At 42.3% G+C, this 14,634-nt stretch overlaps 1 pseudogene; it reads right to left on the bottom strand.

Annotated features, from left to right (window-relative positions):
- Window positions 1-271: 271 nt before the first annotated feature.
- On the bottom strand, window positions 272-14,241 carry LOC137752530 (zinc finger protein 256-like; annotated as a pseudogene).
- Between the last annotated feature and the right edge of the window lie 393 nt (window positions 14,242-14,634).

The following is a 14,634-nucleotide window of genomic DNA, read 5'->3' as shown; positions in this document are numbered from 1 at the left end:
GTGTGGACCTGCCAGGCGATACAGGTAAAATAGCCACAGAAACGGACAGTGACATAAATCTGGGAAAATCTCTGGACAGGTTACAAAGTGCAGTATAGCCACAAATGCTTCCCACATAACTGAAACTTAAGGGGTATCTCCCCCTGTGGATAACTGGATGTATGAGATTGAATTCAGATGGGTGGCTCCTCAGTTTCTTCCAGGGTCGTTACCCTGAACAAGAAAATTACACATTTCCTTGCACATTCAAGGCCTTTCTCCAGTGCAAATTCTACCATGTATAATAAGGTGAATTATTTAGGAAAGAGTTTCTCAAATTCCCTGCACGAATAAGGCTTTGCTTGTGAACTCTTTGAAGATAACAAAGGGTGGAACTAGTGGTAAAGGATTTCCCACATTCACCACACATTTAAGGCCTTTCACCTCTGTGAACATGGATGTTGAAGGAGTGCAGAGCTCTGGGGAAAAGATTTCCCACATTCACTACCCTCATATGGCCCCGATCCTGTGTGAACTCTCTGATGATAACGGAAACCAGACCTAGATGAAAAAGATTTTCCACATTCACTGCATTTATAAGGCTTCTCTCCAGTGTGACCTCTACAGTATTCAAGGAGAGAAGAATTTGCTCTAAAGGACTGCCCACATTCTGTGCGCTCATAAGGCCTGTTGCTTGTGTGAATTCTCTGATGTTCATGAAGGACGGAATTACAGGGAAAACATTTCCCACATTCACTGCACTCATAAGGCCTTTCTACTGTGTGAACTCTCTGATGATTATTGATGTTGGAACCAGAGAAAAAAGACTTCCCACATTCACGGCGCTGATAAGGCCTATCTCCAGTGTGAACTCTCTGATGTTCAGTAATCACAGAGCTCTTGGAAAAAGACTTCCCACACACACTACACTCATATGGCCTCGATCCTGTGTGAACTCTCTGATAATAACAGAGGCCGGACCTAGATGGAAAAGATTTCCCACATTCACTGCACTCAGTATGAACTCCCTGATGATAACGAAGGTTCCTCCTACTGGTAAAAGATTTCCCACACTCCCTACACTTATAAGGCCTTTCTCCTGTGTGATCTAATGATAATAGAGGCCAGGGTGAGAAGTATAAGATTTTCCACATTCACTGCATTCATAAGGTCTTTTTCCACTATGAACCTTCCAGTGTTGAGTGAGGTAAGATTGATGACTAAAGGATTTCCAACACTCACTGCACTCAAAAGGCCTTCCTCCTGTGTGAACTCTCCAGTGTACAATGAGGTAAAATTTTCGTCTAAAAGATATCCCACATTGAGTACACTCATAACGCCTTTCTCCAGTGTGAACTGTCCGTTCTCGAACTATGATGGATCTACAGCTAGGAAACTGCACACACTCACTGCACAAGTAACAATTTTCTCCAATGTGTCTTCTCCAGGGATAAATAAGGACAAAGTTTTAGTTAAAGGATTTTCCACATTTGCTGCACTTGTACTTCCTTGATCCAGTATGAATTCTTCGATGTAGATTGAGGGTTGAGGTTCGCCTAAAAGATTTGCCAGACTCACCACACACATGAAGCCTTTCTCCAGTATGCACTCTCTGGTGCACAACAAATGAGGATTTGTACCTGAATGTCTTCCCACATTCACTGCACACAAAACAATGTCTTCCAGGGTGGACACCCTGGTCCTGAACAATTGCATGTTTCGGGCTGAAGGCTTTCTTGCATTCTCTCCGGCTGTAATGACTTTCTCTGCTTTGTAAAGTTGCCTCACGCTGGGCAATCTCATTTGGCTTCTCCCTGGTGTGAGTGGTCTGTGGCTGGAGATGTCCCAAGGTGGCCAGAAAGTCTTTCCCAACTTCCTCACAGGTAAAGGGCTTCCTTGACACATGGCATTTGCAGCTCTTCACAAACAAGGCCCTGACTGCAGCGTTACTGAAGGATTTCTCTTCCATGTGCTGCTTCTGGTGTTTTGGGAGGTTTGCACTAAAATGAAATCGTTTCAAACATATTCTACACCCGAACACTTTCTGGCTGTGTTGTGTTTCTTCATGCTCAGCCAAGTGAAAAATACTTCTCAAGACTAGACTACACGTCTCACTGGAGTGGTTCTTCTGGGAAAACGAAGGTGCCTTAGGAGTCCTGGCCTGTGACATGCTTATAGAAACACTTCGTAAAAAGGGTGCCTCTGCTCCACATTAGCAACCTGAATACAAATAAATGGTGGTGAAATACATGCAAATAAACATGTTGACTTTATAAAGAGGGAGCAACATCATCATAAAGGTAATGTGTCATATCTAGGAATGAGTCTACAGGATGCTTTTCCAGAAAGGAGATTTGTAATTCCACTGGGGAAGCAGCTACTGGGCATGACTGTGCCTCTAAGGCAAAAGAATGGTACACTTCACTAGGGGAAGGACATTAGGATAGGGTACAGCACCAAGTAGAGAGGCATATTCTAGAACTTGTTCATATGCCAGAGGATTCCTGCAGGACCTATTCTGCTGGTGAGGTGACACTGTGTAGAAGCATATGTCCAAACCCAGGAGAAAGCAACTGCAGTAGAATAGCTGCTGTTCAAGGCCAATTTAAGGATGTATGGACACCTCATAGCACATGCAGACCAAAGTTGCAGAGCAAGAGAAGAGGAGGTATGAGAGAAATGGCTGAGATTTGAAGTCCAGAGACATGGTGCTTATCCCTGGGCTGGAAGTCAGAGTAGATATCACAGTGGAGTAAAACTGACAAGTCAGCACAGCATTAACAGTAGGGAAGGGAAAGTAGACATGGGCTGTGTCGCAGGCTACAACCAAAAAAATACTGGGTAAATGAGAAACATTCCTGGTATGATCTGAACACAGTACCGATGTCACACCCTCCAGGTTCACCAGGGCAAGGTACCTGTGAGTCCACCTTGCAGCCTTGGCTACTGAGAATCCCTATAATCTTTGGTGCCCCTGACCTCAGCTGACAGAGCTGCAGAGCCATTACATGGTTGGTCCCTTCTGACAGCCCAAACTGCCACACCCCACCTAGCCAGTGACCTTGTATCCAACCCAAGTTAATGTCTTTCCCTACCAAAACCAGTCTGAAAATCCGGATGATGTGACTGATCCATCAAATGCAGAAACATGAACAAAAGGCTCTAAGAAACATGGAATTTGAAGGAAACAAGACATCACCAAAGGAGCGTAAGTTTCCAGCAAGTAAACCCAAAGAAATGCATATCTATAAACAATTGGACAAAGATTTCAAAATAAATGTTTTAAGGAAGCTCAGCCAGCTCCAGGAGAACACAAACAGAAACTCAATCAAAGTAGGAAAAAAATACACATACAAATCAACAGGTTCCAAGAATGGGAGTTCCCTGGCAGTCCAGTGGTTAGGGCTTCACACTCCCACTGCAGGGGGCATGGGTTCCATCCCCAGTCAAGGAACTAAGATGCTGCATGCCACATGGTGTGGCCAAAAAACAAAAAACAAGAAGTTCCAAGATACAAAAAAAAAAAAAAAGGAATTAAATTTTGGAGCTGAAGAACACAATGAATGAAATGAAAAATACAACAGAGACCAGCCAACGTGATCAAGCAGGAGAAAAATCTGTGACCTTGAATCAGGTGATTTCAAATCATCCAGCTAGAGGGATAAAAGACTGAAGAAAGCCTATATAAATTATGGGATGCCATCAATGGAAATAATATTCACATTGTAGAAGTGCCACAAGGAGAAGTAATGGAGAAAGGAGCAAAAAGCTTATTTAAATAAAAAATGGTGGAAACAATCAACGAAATCAAGAGAGAGAGGTGAGGATATGCAGGTACATGATGCGCATAGGTCCCCATCCAGATTCAATCCAACAAGATCTTCACTGAGACAGTGAAATGAAAGTCTGAAAAGTCAAAGACAAAGAATTTTGAAAGCAGCAAAAGAAAAGAAATTCATCACATACAAGAGAACCCCTGTAAGGCTATAAGCACATTTCTTAGCAGAACCCATGCAGACCAGGAGAGAGTGGGACATTAAATTCAAAATGCAGAAGGAAAAAAAACTACCAACTAAGGAATACTTTATCTGGCAAAGCTGTCCTTCAGAAATGAAGGAGTGATAAAAACTCTCCTACATAAACAAAAGCTGAGAGAGTTCATCACCATTCAACCTGCCTTACCAGAAATGCTAAATGGAGGTTTTCAACCTGAAAGGAAAAGACACTAATTAGCAACAGGAAAATATATGAAAATACGAAGCACAGTGGTAAAGGTAAGTATATACTCAAATTCAGAATATGCTAACACTGTAATATGGTGGTGTGGTAATCATTTAATTCTAGTATAAGGGATAAAAGACAAAAGTATTAAAAATTACTACACCAACAATTACTTCTTATGACTACAAGTATAAAAACATATAAACTGTCACATCAAAAATATAAATGCAACAGGGGTGAGATACTAAAATGGGACTTTTTTCCCTTTTTTTTTTTATCTTTATTGAAGTATAGTTGATTTACAATGTTGTGTTAATTATTGTTGTACAGCAAAATGATTCAGTTATACATATATATACATTCTTTTTTTAAAATATTCTTTACCATTCTGGTTTATCATAGGATACTGAATATAATTCTCTGTGCTATACAGTAAGACCTTGTTTATCCATCTTATATATAAAAGCTTATACCCACTAACCTCCCACTCAATTCCTTCCCCAAACCATCCCTCTTAGCAACCACTAGTCTGTTCTCTATGTCTGTAATTCTGTTGCTGTTTAATAGATAGGCTCATTTGTGTCATATTCTAGATTCCACATATAAGTGATATCATATGGTATTTGTCTTTCTCTTTCTGATGTATTTCACTTAGTATGATAATTTCTAGATGCATCCATGTTGCTGCAAATGGTATTATTTCATTCTTTTTTATGGGTGAATAGTATTCCATTGTATATATGGACCACACATCTTCTCTATCCATTCATCTGTCGATGGACATTTTGGTCGTTCCCATGTCTTGGCTATTGTGAGTAGTGCTGCTATGAAGATTTGGGTGCGTATATCTTTTTGAATTATAGTTTTGTCTGGACATATGCCCAGGAGTGGGATTGCTTGATCAAATGGTAATTCTAGTTTTAGTTTTCTGAGGAACCTCCATACTATTTTCCAGAGTGGCTATACCAACTTACATTGCCACCAACACTGTAGGAAGATTCTAAAAGGGGACTTTTTGTATAGAACTGACATTGTTATCAGCTTAAAATACTGTTATGTTTTACACAAACCAGACAGTAAACACAAAGCAATAACCTACAGTAGATACACAAAGATGAAAAGAAAGGAATCAAAGCATACCACTACCGAAAACCATCAAATCACAAAGGAAGAAAGTGAGAAAGAAAAAAAGGAACAAAGGAACTACAAATCAACCATACAAAAATTAACAAGATTGCAATTACGAAGTCCTTACAAAATTATCTCCATTCAAAAGACACACAGTGGCTGAGGATAAAGCCTTCAAAAGACTTACTTCAGCTTTAAGGACACAAATAGGCTGAAAGAGAAGGAACTGAAAAAAACTCAATACAAATGGAAACGAAAAAACAGTAGCTTATACTTATAAATAGCCTACATTTAGGCCAGAAAAATAAACTTTAACTCAAAACCTATCACAAGAGACAAAGAAAGTCATTAAATAATGATAAAGGTGTTGACTCATCAAGAGAACAGAACATAAACAATATGAATCTAACATCAGAGCACTTAAATCTGTTAAGGCAAATATTAAGAAACTGGAAGATGGACTTCCCTGGTGGTCCACTGGGTAAGACTCTACACTCCCAATGCAAGAGGCCTTGGTTCCACCCCTGGTTGGGGACCTAGATCCTGCATGCACGCCGCAACTAAGAGCCCGCATGCTGCAACTAGGAAGTCCGCATGCAGCAACTAAAAGATCCCATGTGCCACAACGAAGGTCCTGTGTGCTGCAACGAAGACCCGGCACAGCCAAAAGTAAATAAATAAATAAATATTAAGGAAAAAACAAAAGAAACTGGTAGGTAGAAAAGACAACAATGAAATAATGTTAGCAGACTCCAATACCCATCTTTTGAGAATGGGTAGATTAACCAAATAGAAAATCAATAAGGAAATATTTAATGACACTTTAGCTCAAACATTGACCAAATATTGAATGGAACTTTAGACCACCTCAATCTAACAAACATACACAGAACATTCCATTCAACTACAGCACAATACATTCTTCTCAAGTGGACACAGAACACTCTCTAAGAGAGATCACATGTTAGGTCACAACAAGTCTTCACACCTTTAGGAAGACTGAAATCATATCAAGACTCTTATTCAGCCATAAGAGTTGGAAACTAAAAATCAACAACATAATAATATATTTGTGAACGCTGGAAAGTTCAAAAATATATGGACATTAAGTAACACATTCCTGAACAACAAATGTGTTCAAGAAAAAAAATCAGAAGGAAAAATAAAATTATCTTGAGATGAAGTAAAATGGAATCAAAACATGCCATGAGATGTAGCAAAAGAATTTCTAAAAGTAAAGCTGATAGCAATAAATGCCTACATTAAGGAAAAAGACTCAAATAAACAACGTAACTTTACACCACAAGGAACTAGGAAAAAAACAACTAAGCTCAAATCTAGAAGGAAGGAAATAACAAAGATCAGACCAGAAATAAATAAAATACAGACTAAAAACAACAATAGGAACATCAACAAAGCTAAGAGCTGGTTTTTGAAAAGAACCAAAATTGACAAAACTTTAGCTACACTAAATTAGAAAAGAGAAGATTCAAATAAATGAAATCAAAAATGAAGGAGTTAGTACAACTGATACTACAGATATACAAATATCATAAACAATGAACAATGAAATGCCAACAAACTGGATAAACAAGAAGAAATGGATAAATTCTTTGAAACAGACAAATTACCAACATTAAATCATGAAGAAAAAAAATATGAGTAGGTCAGTGACAATTAAGGAAACTGAATTATTAATTAAAAATCTCCCAAAAAGCTAAGCAACAAGAATATATTTTACAGCACAGGGAAATACAGCCACTGTTTTATAATGACTTAAAATTGAGTATAAAAAAATTTTTTTTTTGGTTGTGCTGCACAGCACATGTGATCTTGGTTTGCAGACCAGGGATCGAACCCATCTCCCTGCAGTGGAAGCACAGAGTTCTAACCACTGGACCATCAGGGAATTCCCCAATTTATAAAAATACTGAATCACTATGTCTTACCATGACATAAATATAATACTGTAAATCAACTATACTTCAATTTTTAAAAATTAATTAGTTAATAATAATAATAAACTGTCCCAACAAAGAAAAGCGCAGGACCAGACAGATTCACTGGTGATTTCTTCCAGTGATTTTAAGAATTAATGTCAATCCTTCCTCAACTCTTCCAAAACGCTGAAAGAACATTTCCAAACTCATTTTCTCAGGCTAAGGCTAGAAATATACCTTGATACCAAACCATGTTATGGAAACTATAAGAAAAAAAAAAATTACAGGCCAACATCCTTGATGAACATAGAAGGAAAAAATTCCCAACAGAAAACTAGCAAACTAAACTCAACATCATATTCAAGAATCTTACATTATCATCAAGTGTGGCTTATCCACAGGAAACAAGGATAGTTCCTCATATGCAAATCAATAAACATGATACACCATATTAAGAGAATGAAGGATAAAAATCATACGATCATCTCAATAAATGAAGAAAAACCACTTAACAAAATTGAGCATACTTTCCTATTAAAAATTCTGAACAAATTAAGTGTACAAGGAATATAACTCAATATGATAAACCCATAAACAATAAGCCCATGCTAACATCATATCAGAATTTAAAACCTAAAAGCTTTTCCTCTAAAACCAGGAACAAGACAAAGATGCCCACTGTCCTCATTTCTATTCAATATTGTTCTGGAAGGCCTACCCAGAACACTTGGTCAAGAGAAAAAGTATTAATAATAAAATCATAAAAGAAGTAAAACTGCTGCAGAAGGCATGATCTTATATATAGAGGACCCTAAAGACTCCCCCCGAAAACTGTTACAACTATTAAACAAATTCAGTAAAGTTGCAGGATACAAAATCAATATGCAAAAATCAGTTGCGTTTCTGTAAACAATGAAATATCAGAATAAGAAATCAGGAAAGCAATCATATTTACAAAATCAAAAACAATAAAATACATATGAATAAATTTAACCAAGGAATTAAAAGCTCTGGACTCTGAAAACTATAAGACACTGATAAAACAAACTGACACAAATAAATGAAAAGATATCCCATATCCTTGTATTGGAAGAATTAATAATGTTACAATGTCCACACCACCAAATGCAATATACAGATTCAATGCAATTCCTATCAAAATTACAATGAGATTTTTCACAGAAATAGAAAATGAATCCTAAAGTTCATATGGAGCCACAAATGACCTCAAAGAGCCAAAGCAATCTTTTTTTTTTTTAATGTATTTATTTTATTTATTTTTTGGACTGTGTTGGGTCTTTGTTGCTGCGTGCGGGCTTTCTCTAGTTGCAGTGCACGGGGCTTCTCATTGTCATGGCTTCTCTTATTGCGAAGCACGGGCTCTAGGCGCATGGGATTCAGAGTTGTGGCACGTGGGCTCAGTAGTTGTGGCTTGCGGCCTCTAGAGTGCAGGCTCAGTAGTTGTGGGGCACGGGCTTAGTTGCTTCGCGGCATGTGGGATCTTCCCGGACCAGGGATCGAACCCGTGTCCCTTGCATTGGCAGGCAGATTCTTAACCACTGCGCCACCAGGGAAGACCCCAGGGATGATATTTTAAACACATAATATACTCATAGTAATCAGCAGAAACAGAATAATCTGATTAAAATATGGGCAGAGGATCTGATTAGACATTATTCCAAAGATGATATACAAATGGCTAACAAGTATATGAAAAATTGTTCTTCCTCACTAATCATCACGGAAATGTAAATCCAAACCACAATGAGATATTACTACATAACTGTTAGGATGGCTATCATCAAGAAGACGAGACAAGTGTTGGAAAAGGTACAGAAATAAGGGAACCCTTGTACACTTGTTGGCAAGATAATCTGGTACAGGTGTTATGAATAAATAGTATGGAAGTTCCTCAAAAATTCAAAACAGAACTATCATACAATCCAGCAATCTCACTGCTTGGAATATAGCCAAGAAATGAAATCCAATGGGGAAAAGATAACCTGCACTCTCATGTTCACAGCAGCATTATGAATAATACACAAGACGTGGAAACAACCTAAGTGTCCATCCACGTAGGAATGGATAAACAAGGTGTGATATACTCACACATACACATGCACACCTTGAATGTTATTTAGCCTTAAAAACAAAGGAAGTCCTGCCATATGGGACAACATGGATGAACCAGACGGACATTACGCCAAATAATGTATGATATCACTTATATGTAGAGTTTAAAACAAACAAAAAACGTTGAATTCATAGAAACAGAGAGTAGAAGGCCAGGGGCTGTGGGATGGGAGAAATGGGAAGTTGTTGCTCGAAATGCACAAACCTTCAGTTACAAGATGGTACAGATCATTAAACGCACTGCAGGACTACAGACCTCAAATTCTTCCCAGTGAGGATCCGGTACAGCAAATATTGGGGTTGCAGGGGAGAGAAGAATGGAGTGCAAACAACCCAGGCATACCTACCACAGCAACTACCCAGAAAGCTGGGGAAACAAGCAGTGCCTGAGGTCCACATGTCACAAGGACAGAGCACCCCCGCAGAAAAGGGGTTGAGCCAGAATACAGAGCTCACTCCAGGTCACTGGGAAGGCTGAGAGTCTTACCCAGTGGGGATATGAGTGCAAAGTTTTCCAGCATCACATCGTGGTACAAGTGCCCTGAACCTCATCAAGGAGCCTCCATTCCTCCCACGAGAGGTACAGGGCAATGTCCTCAAAGGTCATACTGTCCTGTCAACATGGGGACAGATGAAACAATGAACACTCTGAGAACCCACAGTCCATCACCACACAATCTACCCCACTATCATCCTCTTCCCAAGCTCCCCACCACAGAGGAGATACCAGAACCTGGTGCCACTCCGCTCACTCTCTCCTCAGGTCCCATTAATCACTGTGTTCAGCCCTCAGCAATAACAGACAGGGGGACATACAGATGCCACGTAAGCTCTGGGACTGGCGAGCAGAGCCCCATCTCTCCTGCCAATCAATTCCCCTGAGGTCTCCCAGACTGTACGTACAAGACACAGTCAAACCTGGGCTCATGCTTCACCATTAAGTCCCCAATACCAGGGCTGTGGGGCCATAAACTCACATTACCTATGTATGTGCACATTATTCTGTAGACTCTCACTCTCTAACATTATCATTCTCCAGGTTGACACTCCCACAGTTCTGCCTACCTTCCTGCTCTACAATACAGGTATCTCCCTGGACTTAACCATATACCTGGCCCATAGTTTCCTTCCAGAGACTGCTTGACACTCAAAAACTATTCAGTACAATCCCAGACCTCTGATGAAGCCCAATACCAGGGAAAGCCCCTCATGGTGCTTTGAAGGGCTCTCCACCTGCTTCTGATCCTTGCTTCAATATTAGCCACTCAGAACCACATGTGAATTACAGACACCCATGACATTCTTCTACTTCTGTGATGCACTGTCTGATTGCCTGTCCCCTCAACAGTCACAACCCTCCTCTCTCTACTCAAACTTCCTCACAACCCCAGCCCTTATAATCTCCCTGCCAGGCATAACGACTTTCACAAATGACACCATTTACTCTGGATCTTATCCACCAGCAAGACTAAAACACTCTAGAACCCAAAAAGGCTTACTACACAATTCTGGAGAATCTGGACAGTAGTGAATTAGCAGGAGCCCTGGCCTCAGTGTCAAGTTGTCTCAATTATTTCTCTGCCTCCCAAACCACGTATTTTGCACCCATTCATCCCATGGAAGCCTTGACCACCTGCCAGATCATCTTCTCTCCCAGACCATCCAGAGCCATTCTCTCTCTCACCTGTGTTTGTTATAATCAGGAACCTCAACCAGGTGCTAAGCAAGAGAACCACTCCTCGGCATGCACCCTAGTCCTTCTGACCCGCTGATAGCATTACCACTCTAACCTGCATTCCACTTTCGAAATGTCATCCACACCCTCACTCTGGTCCTTACAATAGCCACCACTTTTGAAAGTCTCCATCCTGATCCCCTCTCCAAATTTCAGAAATGTGCGTCCAGCTGCCCATTTGATGCCTCCACTCACTGTTCTCTAAAACATCTCAGACCCTTATCAGGACCAAAACAAAACTTCTGATATTCCCAAGAAAAATAAACCTACTGACAACTGCCACATCCGATTTGATGAAGGATCCATCCCTTCAGCTCCTAGGACTAAAACTCTTGGAGTCATCTCTAACCACTACCTTACCTAACAACATCTAAAAATCTACTTGGCTCTTCTTTAAAAATGTACCTAGAGGGGCTTCCCTGGTGGCGCAGTGGTTAAGAATCTGCCTGCCAATGCAGGGGACATGGATTTGATCCCAGGTCGGGGAAGAGCGACTAAGCCCATGTGCCACAAATACTGAATCTGCGCTCTAAAGCCCGCGAGCCACGTCTATTGACCCCGTGCACCAAAACTACTGAGCCCGCGCTCTGCAACTACTGAAGCCCGAGCGCCTAGAGCCCGTTCTCCGCAACAAGAGAAGCCACTGCAATGAGAAGCCCATGCACCTCAAAGAAGAGTAGCCCCCGCTTGCCACAACTAGAGAAAGCCCGCGTGCAACAATGAAGACCCAAAACAGCCAAAAATAAATAAATAAATAAATAAATGTACCTAGAATCCAAACTTGTCTCCCACCTTCATGGCCAAAACTCTGGAGCTTCACCACTGGTCTGGATTACAGCAGTAACCTCTTCCTGGGCTCCCTGCCGCTCTCCTTAACTCCAGTCTTTTCTCTCCAGCCAGATGGAGCCTACTAAAACCTGGTTAATACCACTTACTTCCTCTTATCCATACCTCTCATTACCTCCATAAATGATGTCGAAGTTCTTAGCCAGATTACAGGCCTGATTACTGATCCCCTGCTCTTTGTTCTTTTTTTAAAAATTAAATTTATTTATTTATTTATTTTTGGCTGCGTTGGGTCTTTGTTGCTGGGCTTGGGCTTTCTCTCGTTGCAGCGAGTGGAGGCTACTCTCCGTTGTGGTGCCTGGGCTTCTCATTGCAGTGGCTTCCCTTGTTGCAGAGCACGGGCTCTAGGCGCGCAGGCTTCAGTAGTTGTGGCACGCAGGCTGTAGAGTGCAGGCTCAGTAGTTTTGTCACCTGGGCTTAGTTGGGCATGTGGGATCTTCCCGGACCAGGGCTTGAACCCACGTCCCCTGCACTGGCAGGCGGATCCTTAACCACTGCGCCACCAGGGAAGCCCCTGCTCTCTGTTCTTAACTAAAAGAATGAAGACCTGCTGTACCCTGTTTCCAGCTCAGTCACACCTCCAAGTACTTGCACATGCTGGTATCTGTTCCTGGGATAACCTTGCATACCATTTTATACTGGTTGTCAGGAATGGGAACTCCTGTATGTTACCCTTGTCCTGCACTCAGGACCCAGGGCTTGGGGATATCCTCTGGGTCCCCATATCCAAGAGCTGAGACTGTATCTAGGGAAGAGTCTCAAGACACAATACCCAGATAACCTACGGGTGGTGTCAATACCAGTGAGGGACTGGGACACCCTCTCCTGCCTTGTGTAGGATCCTTAGGTGCTTTTTTTTAAAAAACATCTTTATTGGAGTATAACTGCTTTACAATGGTGTTAGTTTCTGCTTTATAACAAAGTGAATCACATATACATATACATATATCCCCGTATCTCCTCCCTCTTGTGTCTCCCTCCCACCGTCCCCCTAAGTGCTTTTTTAACCTTCGGAACCTGTGGGAAGAGGAAAGCAACCATGGCTGGGCTCCATGTGAGCAGGACTCCCCTGTATCCACACCTGGCCCTGGAACCTGGACCTGGGGTTAACTTACTAACGCCTGTGTTTCAATCTTAGAGCTGACTCTTACCAGATCTCTGACCTTGGACAAAGGCTCTACTTCTCTTTGCCTCAGTGTCTTCATCAACCACATTCCAGTCTGTTCCCCCTCTGGGCAGCCTCTTGATAACATTTTTTTTCATTTTATTTATTTATTTTTCCTTTTTCTTTTGGCCTTGCCCCACAGCATGTGGGATCTTCGTGCCCCGACCAGGAATCAAACCAACGCCCCTGCATTGGAAGCGCACAGTCTTAACCACTGGACCACCAGGTAAGTCCGTGATAACTTTTAAAACCCTAACACATAATATGTCCCTCTTCTATCCACTACCCTCCGTGGCCTCCAGGTCCCTCAGAAAAAGGAACAACCTCTCTGCCGAACCAGGCGTCACTCTACCACACGCTCTGTTCCCTGCAAGCGGAAGGCTCATCCTAGGTTTCCCGAATCCTCCCGCCTCAGTCCGACCTCCAAGCCTTTGCACCTGCCGGTCCCTCCACCTGGCACCCTCTCCCACGCGCCATCACCCTGTCTGTTGGAAACAGAGCCCCACCCACGACCGCCTCACCGTCCTGGACACCGCGGCCTGGCCTGCAGGCACGTGAGCAAGGCGCCCCGCACTCGGGGCTTTAGTGTCTGATGGGCTGAGGGCGGTGAGGGCCCGGAGGACGAGCGTTTACCTGAGGCGGGTCCCTCAGCGCCGGCGCCGCCATCGGACTCTGTGGACGGAGAGGGGCGGGGACAGGCGGGAGGCGGGCACATCGGACCCTCTCCCGGGCCTGCGCGGGGCACCCCGGGCGGCGTCCCCAAACTTCAGACCCGCCTCTGTGCCGCGGGGACAGCGCCTCCTGTCGCGTTTTCTCACCCCGTCACCCTGGTCCCGACCCAGCGCCCCAGAGCCAAAACAGACCCGGAAGATTAAAATGGTTGTCACTAGGAAGAGGCCAGAAGTCCCGCCCCGAGCCGAGGAATTTTCCCGGAAACGCTATTATCCTGAACTATCACTGGCTCAACCTGCCGCAATTTCTTCTGGGTAATATAGTTACTAGAGCCCTAGAGGCCGCAGCAAAGGGTATTCTCATTCTTGACCAACTAGAACCTGTCCCACGAGGATCCAGGAAGGATGCTGTGAGCTGGTCATCCCGCCTCAAGAAAGGCAGGGCTTTGCTCGTTAACTGCAGCAAAAAGACATAATTTTAGACTTCGTGAATCTCAGCTGCCAAAGGATTAAAATGTCATTTAAGGGAATTCCCTGGTGCTCCAGTGGTTAGGACTCAGCGCTAACACTGCAGGGGACGCGGGTTTGATCCCTGATCGGGATATTAAGATTCTGCAAGGCGCGCAACGTGGCAAAAAAAAAAAAAAAAAAATCATTTGAGATGCTCTCAGATCTACTGTTCTAAATGGCCATTTTACTATAGAGTCATTCAGACATAAAATGATTCAGTGCATAGCTGGATATATTATATACTTGTCATTCAAATGCATGTAGCGTGAAGCTATCCATTGGAAGTGTGTGTGTGCGTTTAGTTGT

The sequence above is a fragment of the Eschrichtius robustus genome, chromosome 19, assembly GCF_028021215.1.
Source record: "Eschrichtius robustus isolate mEscRob2 chromosome 19, mEscRob2.pri, whole genome shotgun sequence".
In the NCBI taxonomy this organism is placed as follows: domain Eukaryota; kingdom Metazoa; phylum Chordata; class Mammalia; order Artiodactyla; family Eschrichtiidae; genus Eschrichtius; species Eschrichtius robustus.
Note: the sequence above shows the minus strand (reverse complement) of the source record. Positions and strands in the feature narration are given on the sequence as shown.